Source organism: Cryptomeria japonica, chromosome 7 (assembly GCF_030272615.1).
Source record: "Cryptomeria japonica chromosome 7, Sugi_1.0, whole genome shotgun sequence".
Classification (NCBI taxonomy): Eukaryota; Viridiplantae; Streptophyta; class Pinopsida; order Cupressales; family Cupressaceae; genus Cryptomeria; species Cryptomeria japonica.
In genome coordinates this window covers 585,580,136-585,592,318 of record NC_081411.1, presented here as the reverse complement: position 1 = coordinate 585,592,318, position 12,183 = coordinate 585,580,136, and positions in this window count along the sequence as shown.

Sequence of the window (12,183 nt, the reverse complement as noted above, 5' to 3'; positions counted from 1 at the left end):
CAAAAAAATTTAAAAAAAAAATTTTTAAAAAAAGTTTTTTTGTTTGGAGGTTCGCAGACCCCCCCGTACACTGTACCTGCGTGTCGCGCAGGTGTTGCAGGCGCCGCCTGTACCCTTTCTGCAGGTCCCGCCACCGCCGTCGTGCTCCCTCCCACCGACCGCTCCGAACGCCGCGCCCGTCTACCCAGCGCCGCCGCCGGCAAGAGACCTCCGACAACCGCCCAGACACCTCCGGGCGCCGACAGCACCAGACCAGCCACCGCCTCCGGTGACCCACAGTCACCTCCGGCAACCGCCACGCTGACACCCAGTCAGCATATCGACCCCGCCACGTGGCTCTCAAATAGCCCTCTGTACACCATGTCATCGCACCACATTGACCGTACAGCAGCACAGACAACGCGCCATGCAGTCTGTCCGTACAGTGCCATGTCATCATCCGTACTGCACAGTCAGCAGTCTGTACAGTACGAACGCACAGTCAGCACGGAGGTGAAGTTTTTGTGATGGTCATATGGCCATCAAATTTAACATAGTGAATTTCTAACATCAGCACCACATCAGCACTTTTTGAAATTTTTTTGACCCCTCTCCATTGGGCTTTTCAGTTTTGCAGTCCAACTTTGAAAGGCCATATCTTGCTCATTTTTGCTCCTTTTTTGGTGCAATTTTTTTTGAAATGGGATAAAATTTCATGATCTTCGCAGTGGTGTGGTTATTTTATGATTTTGGTGCATAGGTTTTTTAGAATTTTCAGATTCTCTCAGCTGTACCTATCCAATCCTCAATTCTGCAACTTCAAAAGCCTCGTTTGAGCTCATACGACCTCCTTTTCAGGTGCCATTTTTTTTTGAAAGTGCTTATTTTTTTGTCTACTTTTAGAATCTATGATTAGATTTTAGAGATTTTGAGTGGAAATTGTACTTTTAGATATTGGTCTTATTTGGCCTATTAGGTACTTGTAAATTGCTTGGATCTTACTTAGATCTCTTGCATTATCAGTTTGAAACTCTTTTGGCCTTATTGAGGCAGTTGTAAAATTGTAAATCAGAAGTCCACTTTGCCATTTTTTACAAGTGGCCCATTGTATACGCACTACTTATAAAGTGCCAAAATCATCACATTTGGGGGAGTTCTTTGATTGAGTGAATTTGGGGGGGTGTCTTGTGTGATTGTGCCTCTCTTTGTGCTCTTTCCATTCTTGTTGCAATGAGTCCTAACAAATTTCCACCTTTAACTCCACATAATTATGCATCATGGAAAATTAAAGTATGGAGTAAACTAATGGAAAAGGGTCTCACACACTACATAGATGGAACAATAATAGCACCACCTGATCCTAAGGCTGATCCAATTGCTCAATTAGAATGGATCACAAAGAATTGCATGGCTCTTGGAACCTTACGCAAGTATGTATTAGATGACCTCATTTTTCACATTGAGAAGTGTAAGACAATCAAAGAGGCTTGGGATATGTTTCAGAAATTGTATGGACAAGTTGATGAAATCAGAGGCTATCAGATTGACAATGAGATCACCAAATTAGATCCCAAGAGTTTTGATACAATCCAAGATTATGTCACCAAAGCAAATGAGCTAAGAGCAAAGCTAAAGGGTTGTGGAATTGACAAAAAGGATACTCAATTGATATTCAACTTGTTGGACAAGCTTGCACCAGAATATGCAGCTTTTGTATCTAGCTTCCAAACTCATCATTTGACAGTGGGGAGTTCTTATGTTATGCCTTCATTTGATGCTTTCATAGAAATGTTAATATTGGAACAAACTAAGTTGTTGAACATGGGGTTTCTCAAGTCTTCAAAGTCCAAGGCTTTGGTGGCTAATCAAGGGAATCAAGAAAGTCAAGGCAAAGATTCCAACAAGAAGAAGAAGCAATCCAAGTCTAAGCCACACCAGGAAAAAGGAAAATCATCCTCTCCATCACAAGGCGATTTTTCATCCTCTTCCAAGAAGGGGACACCACCTAAGAAGGATAAACCAACTTGTGCATATTGCAAAAAGTATGGTCATGATGAGCATCGATGCCACGCAAAGCAAGTTGATGAGTTAACCAATCTTCTCAAGAAAAACAACATCAACTTGCCATCCGCCTACACAAAGAAGGATTCATCTCCTTCCTCTTCCTCACAGTCTAAGGGAAAAGGGAAAGCATTTGTGGCTACAAAAGGTTCTTCACAGCAATGGATACTTGACTCGGGTGCCTCATATCACATGGGTTCTACAAAGGAGCAGTTTTCTTCATTGGAGCCATCTAAGGTACCTCACATTTACATAGGTGATGACACACAAGTAGAGGTTGAAGGGAAAGGTTCAGTTGACATGGATGATGGAACATTTGAGAATGTTCTCTATGTTCCTAACTTGTCTACCAACCTTCTCTCCATCTACCAAATCACCCACTATGGGAATGGGAAAAGGTTGACTTTACACTAGATTCAGTTATGGTAAAGGAACTTGATGATGATGCCTTGGTAGCAGTGGGACAAGTCAATGACAACTCAAGGCTTTATTCATTTTCCCACCTTGTGCCAAGTTCACCTTCTAGGGCCTTGCTTACTCATTCAAATTCAGAAAGTAAGGTATGGCATGAGCGGTTTGGTCACCTTTGTAGCTAGGAAATCGGAAATCATCAAAGCAATATAAACATTAGTCATCTAGCTCAATCACGAAAGCAGATTGCAATGATCAATCCTAACACACTCAATAAAGACATGAAAATAAAACATTCAAAACTAAAAACTAAGCAAACCAGATGCAGATTCGAATGTCTCCTTCATGTGGCTCCATTGTCCTTCTTTCTTCTCCAAATAGCCTTTTGTTTGTGGATCTCACCTTCAAGTGCATAAACCTAATGTGAAAGCAAGATTGACATTGGCACAAGAATACTCAAAGTGTGATTGATTCGACAAAGTAATTCAAACAAGTGATTATTAGATCATGTGATTATTAGATCAAGATTAAAGAAATTCATCCAATTTATAGACAAATTGGAGAAATGATCAAATTAGCATGATTCAATTCAAATGGAAATTGTAAATCAAAAATGTCAATTATGACAAATTATGACAAATTATGCACTTTCTATGCAAAATTGATTGATTGATAATTTATGACAAATTATGACAAATTGAAATGTCATTCCCATGAAATTAGGAGGAAAATAGGAGAGAATTGAAATTAGGAATTAGAAAATTAGAAAATTAGAAAAAGAGGAAAATTAGGAACTAAGAAAAATTAGGTGAATTAATTAATAATTTGTCATTTATTAATTAATTCACAAAAAGAGGAATAATTAGCCAATTAAATGAACATTTAATTGCGATGAGAAGACTTAAAATAAATAAATAATTTATTAATCCTAAAGGGAGAAATGACAAACAAGGTTAAATGATTAAATCATGAAACCCTAGAAGATGAATTAGAAAATGCAAGGATGACAATTAGGTCTTGACAAAGGATAATTGATATCGATTCGATTTGATCATGATTCTAACTTGATAAAAGACTAATGCTGACAAACAATTTGATTGATAAATGCACCAATTGATGAGGAACAATGACTAATTGATCCAAATTGACATAATTGAGACAGACAACGATCGATGGCAAATTAATCGCAAAATGACAAAAATTGACAAGAGGACAAGGATCGATGACAAAATAGATTGCAAGATGACAAGATTGAAAATGACCACAATCAATGACAAATCGATCGCAAAATGACAAGATCGAACATGACAACGATCGATGACAAATTGATCGCCAGACGATAAGATTGATAAGAGGACAAAACCCTAATTAGGATTGACGATGTCCAAAATGATGACAAATGAGCATGCACATTGATGCGATAGGATAAGATCGATCAAAATCATAACTGGAGAATGTTGTCGACAAGACCAAATTTGAGAGCGAGATGAATGAAGAACGCAGAAGAGAGACTCAATGCTCGCAAATGATAAAGACCAAATGCATGACACAGGAGAAATGTTAATGCGACACAAAAACCCTAAAATAAGGCAATGTGCCAATGTTAAAATACGACTCCGCAAGCGTTGACCATTTTTAGGTGTCTACATTTTGCCCCTCTTTGAGACAATGCAATTTTAAGCGTTGTTTCAAAGAAAAATAATGAAAATGCCCCAGACAATAATAATGACATATGCATGCCCTCTCGAGGAATTGGCCGGAAACATCCAGAAAAGAGGCCAATTGATCGATAAGAATGATAGAACATGATAGGATCAAACGGACTGACAATCGGAGACCAGATGCACGAAGGACAAACAAAAGAAGATGCAAAAGACTGCGACCAACATAAGATGGAGAGGGTGCATGTCCATCTATGCACTGACAAAGATCTATAAATGAGACCAAGAGAGTGAAAATTGCTCATTTGCACTAGCCCAAGAAGGAGAATTTGTTGCTCTGGAAAAGGACACTTGTAGAGAGATGGCAAAAATTCCAAGGGTAGATCACCTCGGAGAATGTGTACACACATTCAGATGACCGGATGATGTGGGAGGAGCGGTATGTATCTCAAAAACCCATGTTTTCAATTTTATGAATTTGACTTGCTTGCGGGACATTGTGGGGCCCACAGAAAATGCAGAAAGGGACTTCTGCGCTTGTGTAGGGCGAATCCTGCACTTGTGTAGGGTCTTCTGCGCTTGTGTAGGGATACATAGGCACAGGTTATGATACACAAGCACAAGATGCAGAACACAGGCGCAGAAGTGCATTGGCAACCCTAATTTTGGTCAAAATAGCATGCGAATGATCCAGAAAGGGGGGATAAGGGTAGGATAGGTCAGAATAGCTTAGAAACACCCTGATTTGTGGATGAAAAGAGGAAATGCAACCCATAGGAGCAAACCCTAATACTAACAAAATGTGCCCCAATTGTGATGCAGAGTCAACAGTATCCATTGATCACATGAGAGAACTGACCGGATTGCTTTATGTTATGACATAGACTCAGGAGCACGGACAAAGATACATTGGCAGGACTTGGGATATACTATGTCACATTCATGCCCGAGATTAGGGCAGACACAAGACTACTTACTGCATTGGTAGAGCGATGGCATTCAGAGACTTCCTCTTTCCATCTGGCGACTGGAGAGGCAACTGTGACACTAGAGGATGTATGGCATATCCTCCGCATTCCAATTCATGGGGAGAGTATGACCCAGTGATAGGGCAAGATGCGTTGTGTAGATTATTCGAGTGTGACACAGATGACTTGGATATCGTAGAGAGGGAGATCGGTTGGGAGACCATGGCATCAGAGTATGATCGACGATATGTGGTGATAGCCGTGGTGATAGAATGTCTACTAGCAGGGGACAGACAAGGACATGGATTCCCTATTGGATGGGGAAGAGTGCTAGAGTGGATGGTGATAGCAGGGACAGTGTACGCATGGAGACCATGTGTACTAGCTATGCTGTATTTTTAGTTGCATCAGATAGCATATCAGGGAGTGCAGACATTAAGTTGTGGAGTCACACTGTTACAGGTATGGGCATTTGAGCACATAGCCATATGTCGATCGATTGCAGAAAGACAGGTAGTACCACACTGACCATATGTGTACTACTATGGGGGAGCACTGAGACAGGGTCCTTTTGGATACATATTGTATTGGCGACACGAGCTAGACAGACTGAGAGAGTTCACATGGAGGCCATATCGTGATTGCCTTGGATGGTCAGATGACAGTGAGGAGCTACCGTATTGCAGATAGGAGAGGTACCTGATTGGGTGACCAGTGAATTGCTAGAGAGTGATTGAGATGTACCTACCGGAGAGAGTCAGATGATAGTTTGGAGAGAGGCAAGATGTACCTAGGAGGACTGCACACTCTGCCTGATCTCACAGAGAGACGAGTCAGTGGGGGAGTATGATTCAGCCACACATAGCATATGCTGACTTCTCACAGCTACAACAGAGACAGTGGGATTGGAGATCAGATGTGGTGGATGCCGGGATGATAGAGGAGTATGAGAGATGGTTTGCATGATGGCGGCTAGTGCCATTGACAGATCCTGACATTCCAGTACCTAGGAGACAGGAGGACTTCCCACTCACAAGAGAGGAGGAGGGAGATGATGAGGATGAGGGCGGGGATGAGGATGAGGGGGATGATGAGGATAGAGATGAGGAGGGGGATGACGAGGATGAGCCAGATTCAGGCGAGCATGAGACATTGCAGGATATACCCATAGAGCCGAAGACAGCTAGGATAGAGGAGATGGAGATGTGCAGGGCTACCATATCGAGTCAGCATGATCACATTGTGACTTTAGAGAGAGAGCATGAGCAGTTCAGAGCAGAGATAGCCAGACTCATAGTGGCTTGAGATACAGCGATAGTGCAGGCACAGCGAGAAGAACAGAGAGTCACTGAGTATATTGGGTTGATTTGGGATGCCAGTGCATGGGAGATGGCACAGATGTTGGTAGAGACTGGAGAGGAGATATTCCATTGGAGGACATTATATGAGAGTGCAGTTCCACCAGAGTAGAGAGTAGCTTCATATCGGGCACGATCAAGGACAGAGAGCAGGGCACGCTCTCGGAGGTCATTGAGCAGCATGGGGGTGAGTGGACCTATGAGACCACCACAGCCAGGACTAGGAGGGACATCATCCGTGAGACATGGCAGGGATGAGGAGGACAGAGGGAGAACCCAGTGACAGAGGTACATGCTCCTTATGATGGACAGTGGACACTATGTAGTTTGACATTATGTAGTTAGCCTGCGGGCCATACTTAGGACAGACAGTCCAATTTTGTACTCCGATATTATTTTGACATATGATATGATATGATATGCATCGATATGATGGGATGCAATGTGTTATGACTTATAGTTATTTTCCATGGATGGATGACTTATGCACTGTTTATGTACCATTGTGGAACATGTATGGATGTATGGATGTATTTTTTATGTGTTTTTGATGCATTGATAATATGAAATGAATAAAATGCTTGATGTGATGTTTGATATAATGCAAATGTACTAATCGAATGGATGCAAGATGTAGCATATGTGTTTGGGGAAATCGGAGCACTAGACTGAACTGACTATCGGAACTGACGGAAGAAATGTTAGTAAGAAGAAAATGAGATGGAGGATAGTTAGAGATGAAGAAAAACTTGCTTTTAGTAATGCACTTTGTAGGTGAGAACCTTTATTTTAATGTAGCAAAATGGATGCATAGCATCATGGCATTGAAGGCCAAAGCTGAAATGCAACCCTTTTTGCAAAAGACAGACACATCACAGACAAACAACAATCACAACAAAAAAGAAAGGGACCATGAACCATCATGGCCACTCTAAATCACTCAGTGACATCATCAAGCAACATAGGAAAATGATCGAAGCCAAAAATAAATTAGTAAAAAGATAAGATGCACAAATTCCAACAAATCAAACAAAACATCTTGATCTTCTTTGTCAAAAGTTGAAAGTGTTGATAGGACGATCATGCTGTCTGGTTTCAGGACATGCGGTACCCCGTCTAAGACAGAACACAGTCTAGTTTCGAGTATACCACACCCTGTATAAGACCCATGATAGTAGAGACAAGGACAAATGATTTTGATGTTGATTGATATGACAATTTTGATCAGTTTGAATGTCTGGTTTGATTGAAAAAGTTCATCTATTAATGCGTGATTTGCAGTAAAGCGTAGTGTTGGATTGCGTGTCGTTGGATGTATGCTCAGCGATCTATCTATGCACAAAGGGGATATATTTATTTTTGTTGTTTTGCGTTTTGAGAGTTTACAATTTTTTTATGTTCATTTTTTCAGGACTTTATTTGACTTTTTAGGGATTTTCTTAGGACATTTTTCAATTTTTTTGAATTATTTCAGGACATTTTTCAATTTTTTTGGATTTTGCCCCCAGTGTCTAGCAAGGCAAGGAATATGATAGATGAATAAATAGGCTTTCTGAAATGTTGGTGAATAGAGGGAAGACAAAGGCCTTTTATCATGGAGACAATACGGATGCAATTTTCAAGGGCTATTGCGTGATGGGACAAGAGACTGGATATGACAATGTAAAGCAGTGACATGGTATGAGGGACATGTCAAGAGGTTTTGAAATCATGTTTAAATTTTCCATCCTTATTACAGATCAAGATCAAGGAATGAAAAAGAGTGTATGGATAGGATAAGCAAGACCAAGAATGGATAAGGGACATGGACTGAAGGTCAGGATAGGATATGGGATAGTGGCAGAAAGTTGCAATAAGATAGGGAATATGGATGAAAGGTTGTAATAAGAAAATGGATAAATGACCAAAAGCTATGATAGACTAAAAGCTGCAAACAAGATGCATGATGCTCATGACAATCCTTAGCCTTGTCAAGATCAAAGGTGGAAAGGGAAACTAGACATGAGGGACAATAGGATACGAAGGGTAATGACAGGGGTTCGATAGGATAATGGAACAATGAAGGACAAAAGGATATGATAGGATAAAACCTGTCCCCAAGTGTGTGTGCAAGAAGTTCATAGATTACGCATGATGCCTATTTGCTAGGTTTTCATCATGGTACTTGCCCAAGGTGCTTGTTTGCCAGGTTTTCACTAGTGGACGAATTATTTTTCTTTATTTTTTTTCTTTTGTCTTTTTTTTATTTTTTAAATTTTTTTAGCATTTTGCATTTTGACTTTTTCAAGAGAAGATGGACACATGATAGGGGATGGAAGAAGGACTCAAACATATTTTTGTTTGGATAGTAGCTTTGAAAAAAATGGACCATGATCTTTAAAAGTATGCTCAAAGACGTTGGTAGGATAAGGACATGGAAAAAGAGATGAAACTAAGGCGAGGATTTATGCAAAGGATTGGACCAGAGGGATCAAAGGATGGAAAATATGCATTGGATAATAGGTAGGATATTGGAAGAATTGGGCTTGAGTGGATGGAAATGAAGGCAAGATCAACATTGGCACACACCTTGAGGGGTGATGGACTGATGGAGGAAAGATGTATCTCAGATTGTGAGATTTGGATGGAGGAAAGGATAGTGATTCTGGGACATAAGGGCCCAAAATGGATGAAGAAGGTGGTGGAGGAACAGATTTGAGAGGTTTGGATGGAGGAATAGCAATTTTGGATGCCAAGTTGGATTTTTCTTTTTGTGCTTCAAGAAGCTGCTTAGGGATCCACATGGTTTTTGATTTTTCATGCTTTTGTGGTTCCTTGGAGTGCATTGCTTGCACAAGGGATTTAGGAACCCATATATATTTTGACTTTTATTTTTGATTTTTCTTAATGGGCCTTTGTGGCCTTTTGGATATTTCTTTTTCTTTATAGATCATATTGTTCTTTGTTTTGACATGTCGATTGTATTGGACATGTTGATCCTTGAATACATGTGGATTTCTAGACTTATGACTTTTATACTTGGCATCCAAATTGCTTGGAGGGGGAAAGGAATGCATGGATGGATATGAATGAAATGGAGTTATTTTGGATGGATGGAATTTACTCAAGGATGTGTGCCTTTGCTAACCTTGCATAGAGGACAAAGGGATATAAGGACCTAAGATGGATGGAAAGTATGATGGGAAAGGTGTATGTTTGGATTTTGAAGGGACGTTGGATTTAGTAGGGGTACCCACGTCTTGAAGAATTTCACTGAGGCCATGATCCTTAAGATCTTCTTTGATATGGAGGGGCCCTTTCTCATGAAGGTCTACTCCTTTGCCTTTATGAATATCTTGACTTGTAGGATACTCTTTTCTTTGGGAAGAAGACGCGAGTCCATTATGAGGTGGATATGATATGAGAGAAATAATGAGATCTTGAAGTGGATTGGATTGCACCAAAGTGGAAGAACCCATTATGCATGTCAAGGGTTCATGAACATCTTGCACTGACATGTTAGAATCATGAGGGGGATTAGGATCATGAGGGGGACTAGGATTGTGTAGTGGACATGGTTCAATGACAGGCTCTTCAAGAGATGGAATGGGAGAAATAATGGGATCATCAAAAGAAATGCGATCTTGGAGTGTATATGGAGCATTAAGACAAGGAGATGGAGGAACAAAAGGATCTTGTGGAGGATTTAAGGGAATAATTTGATCTTGACAAGGAGGAAGATCATTGGAATCCTCTTTAAAGGTGCTTTGATCTTGACTTTTAATGGGATCATCGGAAAGGATGGAAGGGATATCTTGATCTTTCTTAGGAAGTGGAATGTCAATGGGATTTGAAAGGACATTGTGTTCATGAAATGGAAGGGGATCATTTGGGATTGGATGAACTGGGATATCTTGATCTTTCTCAGGGAAGGGAGTATCAGTAGGACTTTGGATAGGATGGACAAGAATAGGGGAATCATCGTGAGTATCTGGGAACATGGGGTCCTGGTCAACAATTGGATGGGATGATAAGGTTTGATCTTGATCTATTTTAAGACACATTTCTTCATGCTCTAAATTATCCTCTTGACATGGGGTTGGACTTTGGATATGCATGGGGGATTCTGACAAGGGATCAATGTTTTGGCATGAAGGAAATGCACTTTGAACGTTTGTGATGGATTTTGGCAAGGAATCAATGCTTGAACATGAGGAAGAGGGACTTCGAATGGGGTCCTCTAAAATAGGTAATGGCAATAAAGTGCATGGTTGCATTGGGTCTGGTATTTCCAAAACATGACAAGGATGTGCATCATGAATTGGATTATCTTGGCAATCAATTATGGATAGCTCTTGGATAATTGCATCCTTGGGTGTATTATTTGATGAGGACAATATGGAAGGTTCTTGTGAAACTTCTAAAGGTGTAGGGATAGATGCCACTGGAGAGTCAATTTGTTTGCAGGGGGATGAGGCATTGCTAGACATAAGTGTATTATCTTTATTTTCTTCAAAGAACTCACTTGGTAGGTTCCTTAAGAGCCTTGCAATAAAGCCACCTTTCTTTCAAGGTTTTGACATGGTTGTATCTAGAATTTGAACTTGTTTGGCAAGAATTTGGTCTTGGTCTGATGTCATGTTTTGATTTTGAACTAGATGTTGCTCAAATTGGTTTGACATGTTCAAAATTTGGCTTGGTGTGTGTTGCAACCTTTGTTTTTGAATGTTTGGTTATGGTTGTTGACATTGATATGTTGATTGAACTTGTTGATATTCCACCATTGGTTGAACTATTTGTGGACATTGTATAGTTGGTTGGACATATTGTTGAAATTGGACCATTGGTTGTGTTGGTTGTATATGTTGAACAATTGGTTGTATTGGTTGAAAATCTGATTGATGGTAAACACCTTCTTGTTCTTGTTGTGGAGGCACATAATGTTGAAATTGATGTTGTCTCTTTTCTTGAAATTGTTTCATCATCTCTATTTGGGAGAGGAGAGCTGGTATATTTGATCGTTCAAGAAGAGACCTTACATTAATTGGCTCAATCTTTGGATTTTGACCTGGAAATTTTTGAAACATTTTGGAAATTTGTGATCTATTCTTCTCAATGTTTTTCACTCTTTGTTCCAATATCTCCTCTTCTTGAGCTAGTTTCTCCTCTAGTTTTTGTATTTGGAGACTTGTTTCATCATAATAAGTTTGATCCAAGTTCTGAGACATGTAGAGATTGGATTGACATGATTGATTGCTCAATTGTGATGACATGGCTTCGTAAGAAGGTTGAGACCTCATTTCAACAAACATGTCACTATGCAAATGCAATATTTTGGAATTTTTTTTTTCAAGGATGATGTATGATATGCAACTAAATGCAAACTAAACAGATGGAAATGCAATCTATGGCAAGAATGCAACCTATGTTTTTGTTCTATTTTCAAGATTTTGACAAACTTATGAATGCAATTCTAAAAATGAGACCCTTAGGAAATTGAAATGATGTCTACACCTCAAAGGACAAAAGGACCAAGTGACAATAGGAAAAATTGACAATGTCTCCCCTATATGCTTGGATACTAAGCTAGGTTTGACCAAATGACAATAATGACATAAAGAGAAAAGGTTTGATAAGGTCTAGACTTCTTAACAATGACTTAGGGTTTATCAAAGATTTGGATTACTCAAGTATGACAAAACCTAATTTTGACACTATATGCAAAGGGACAATTACTATGAAAGTGACCCTAATATAATATGATAA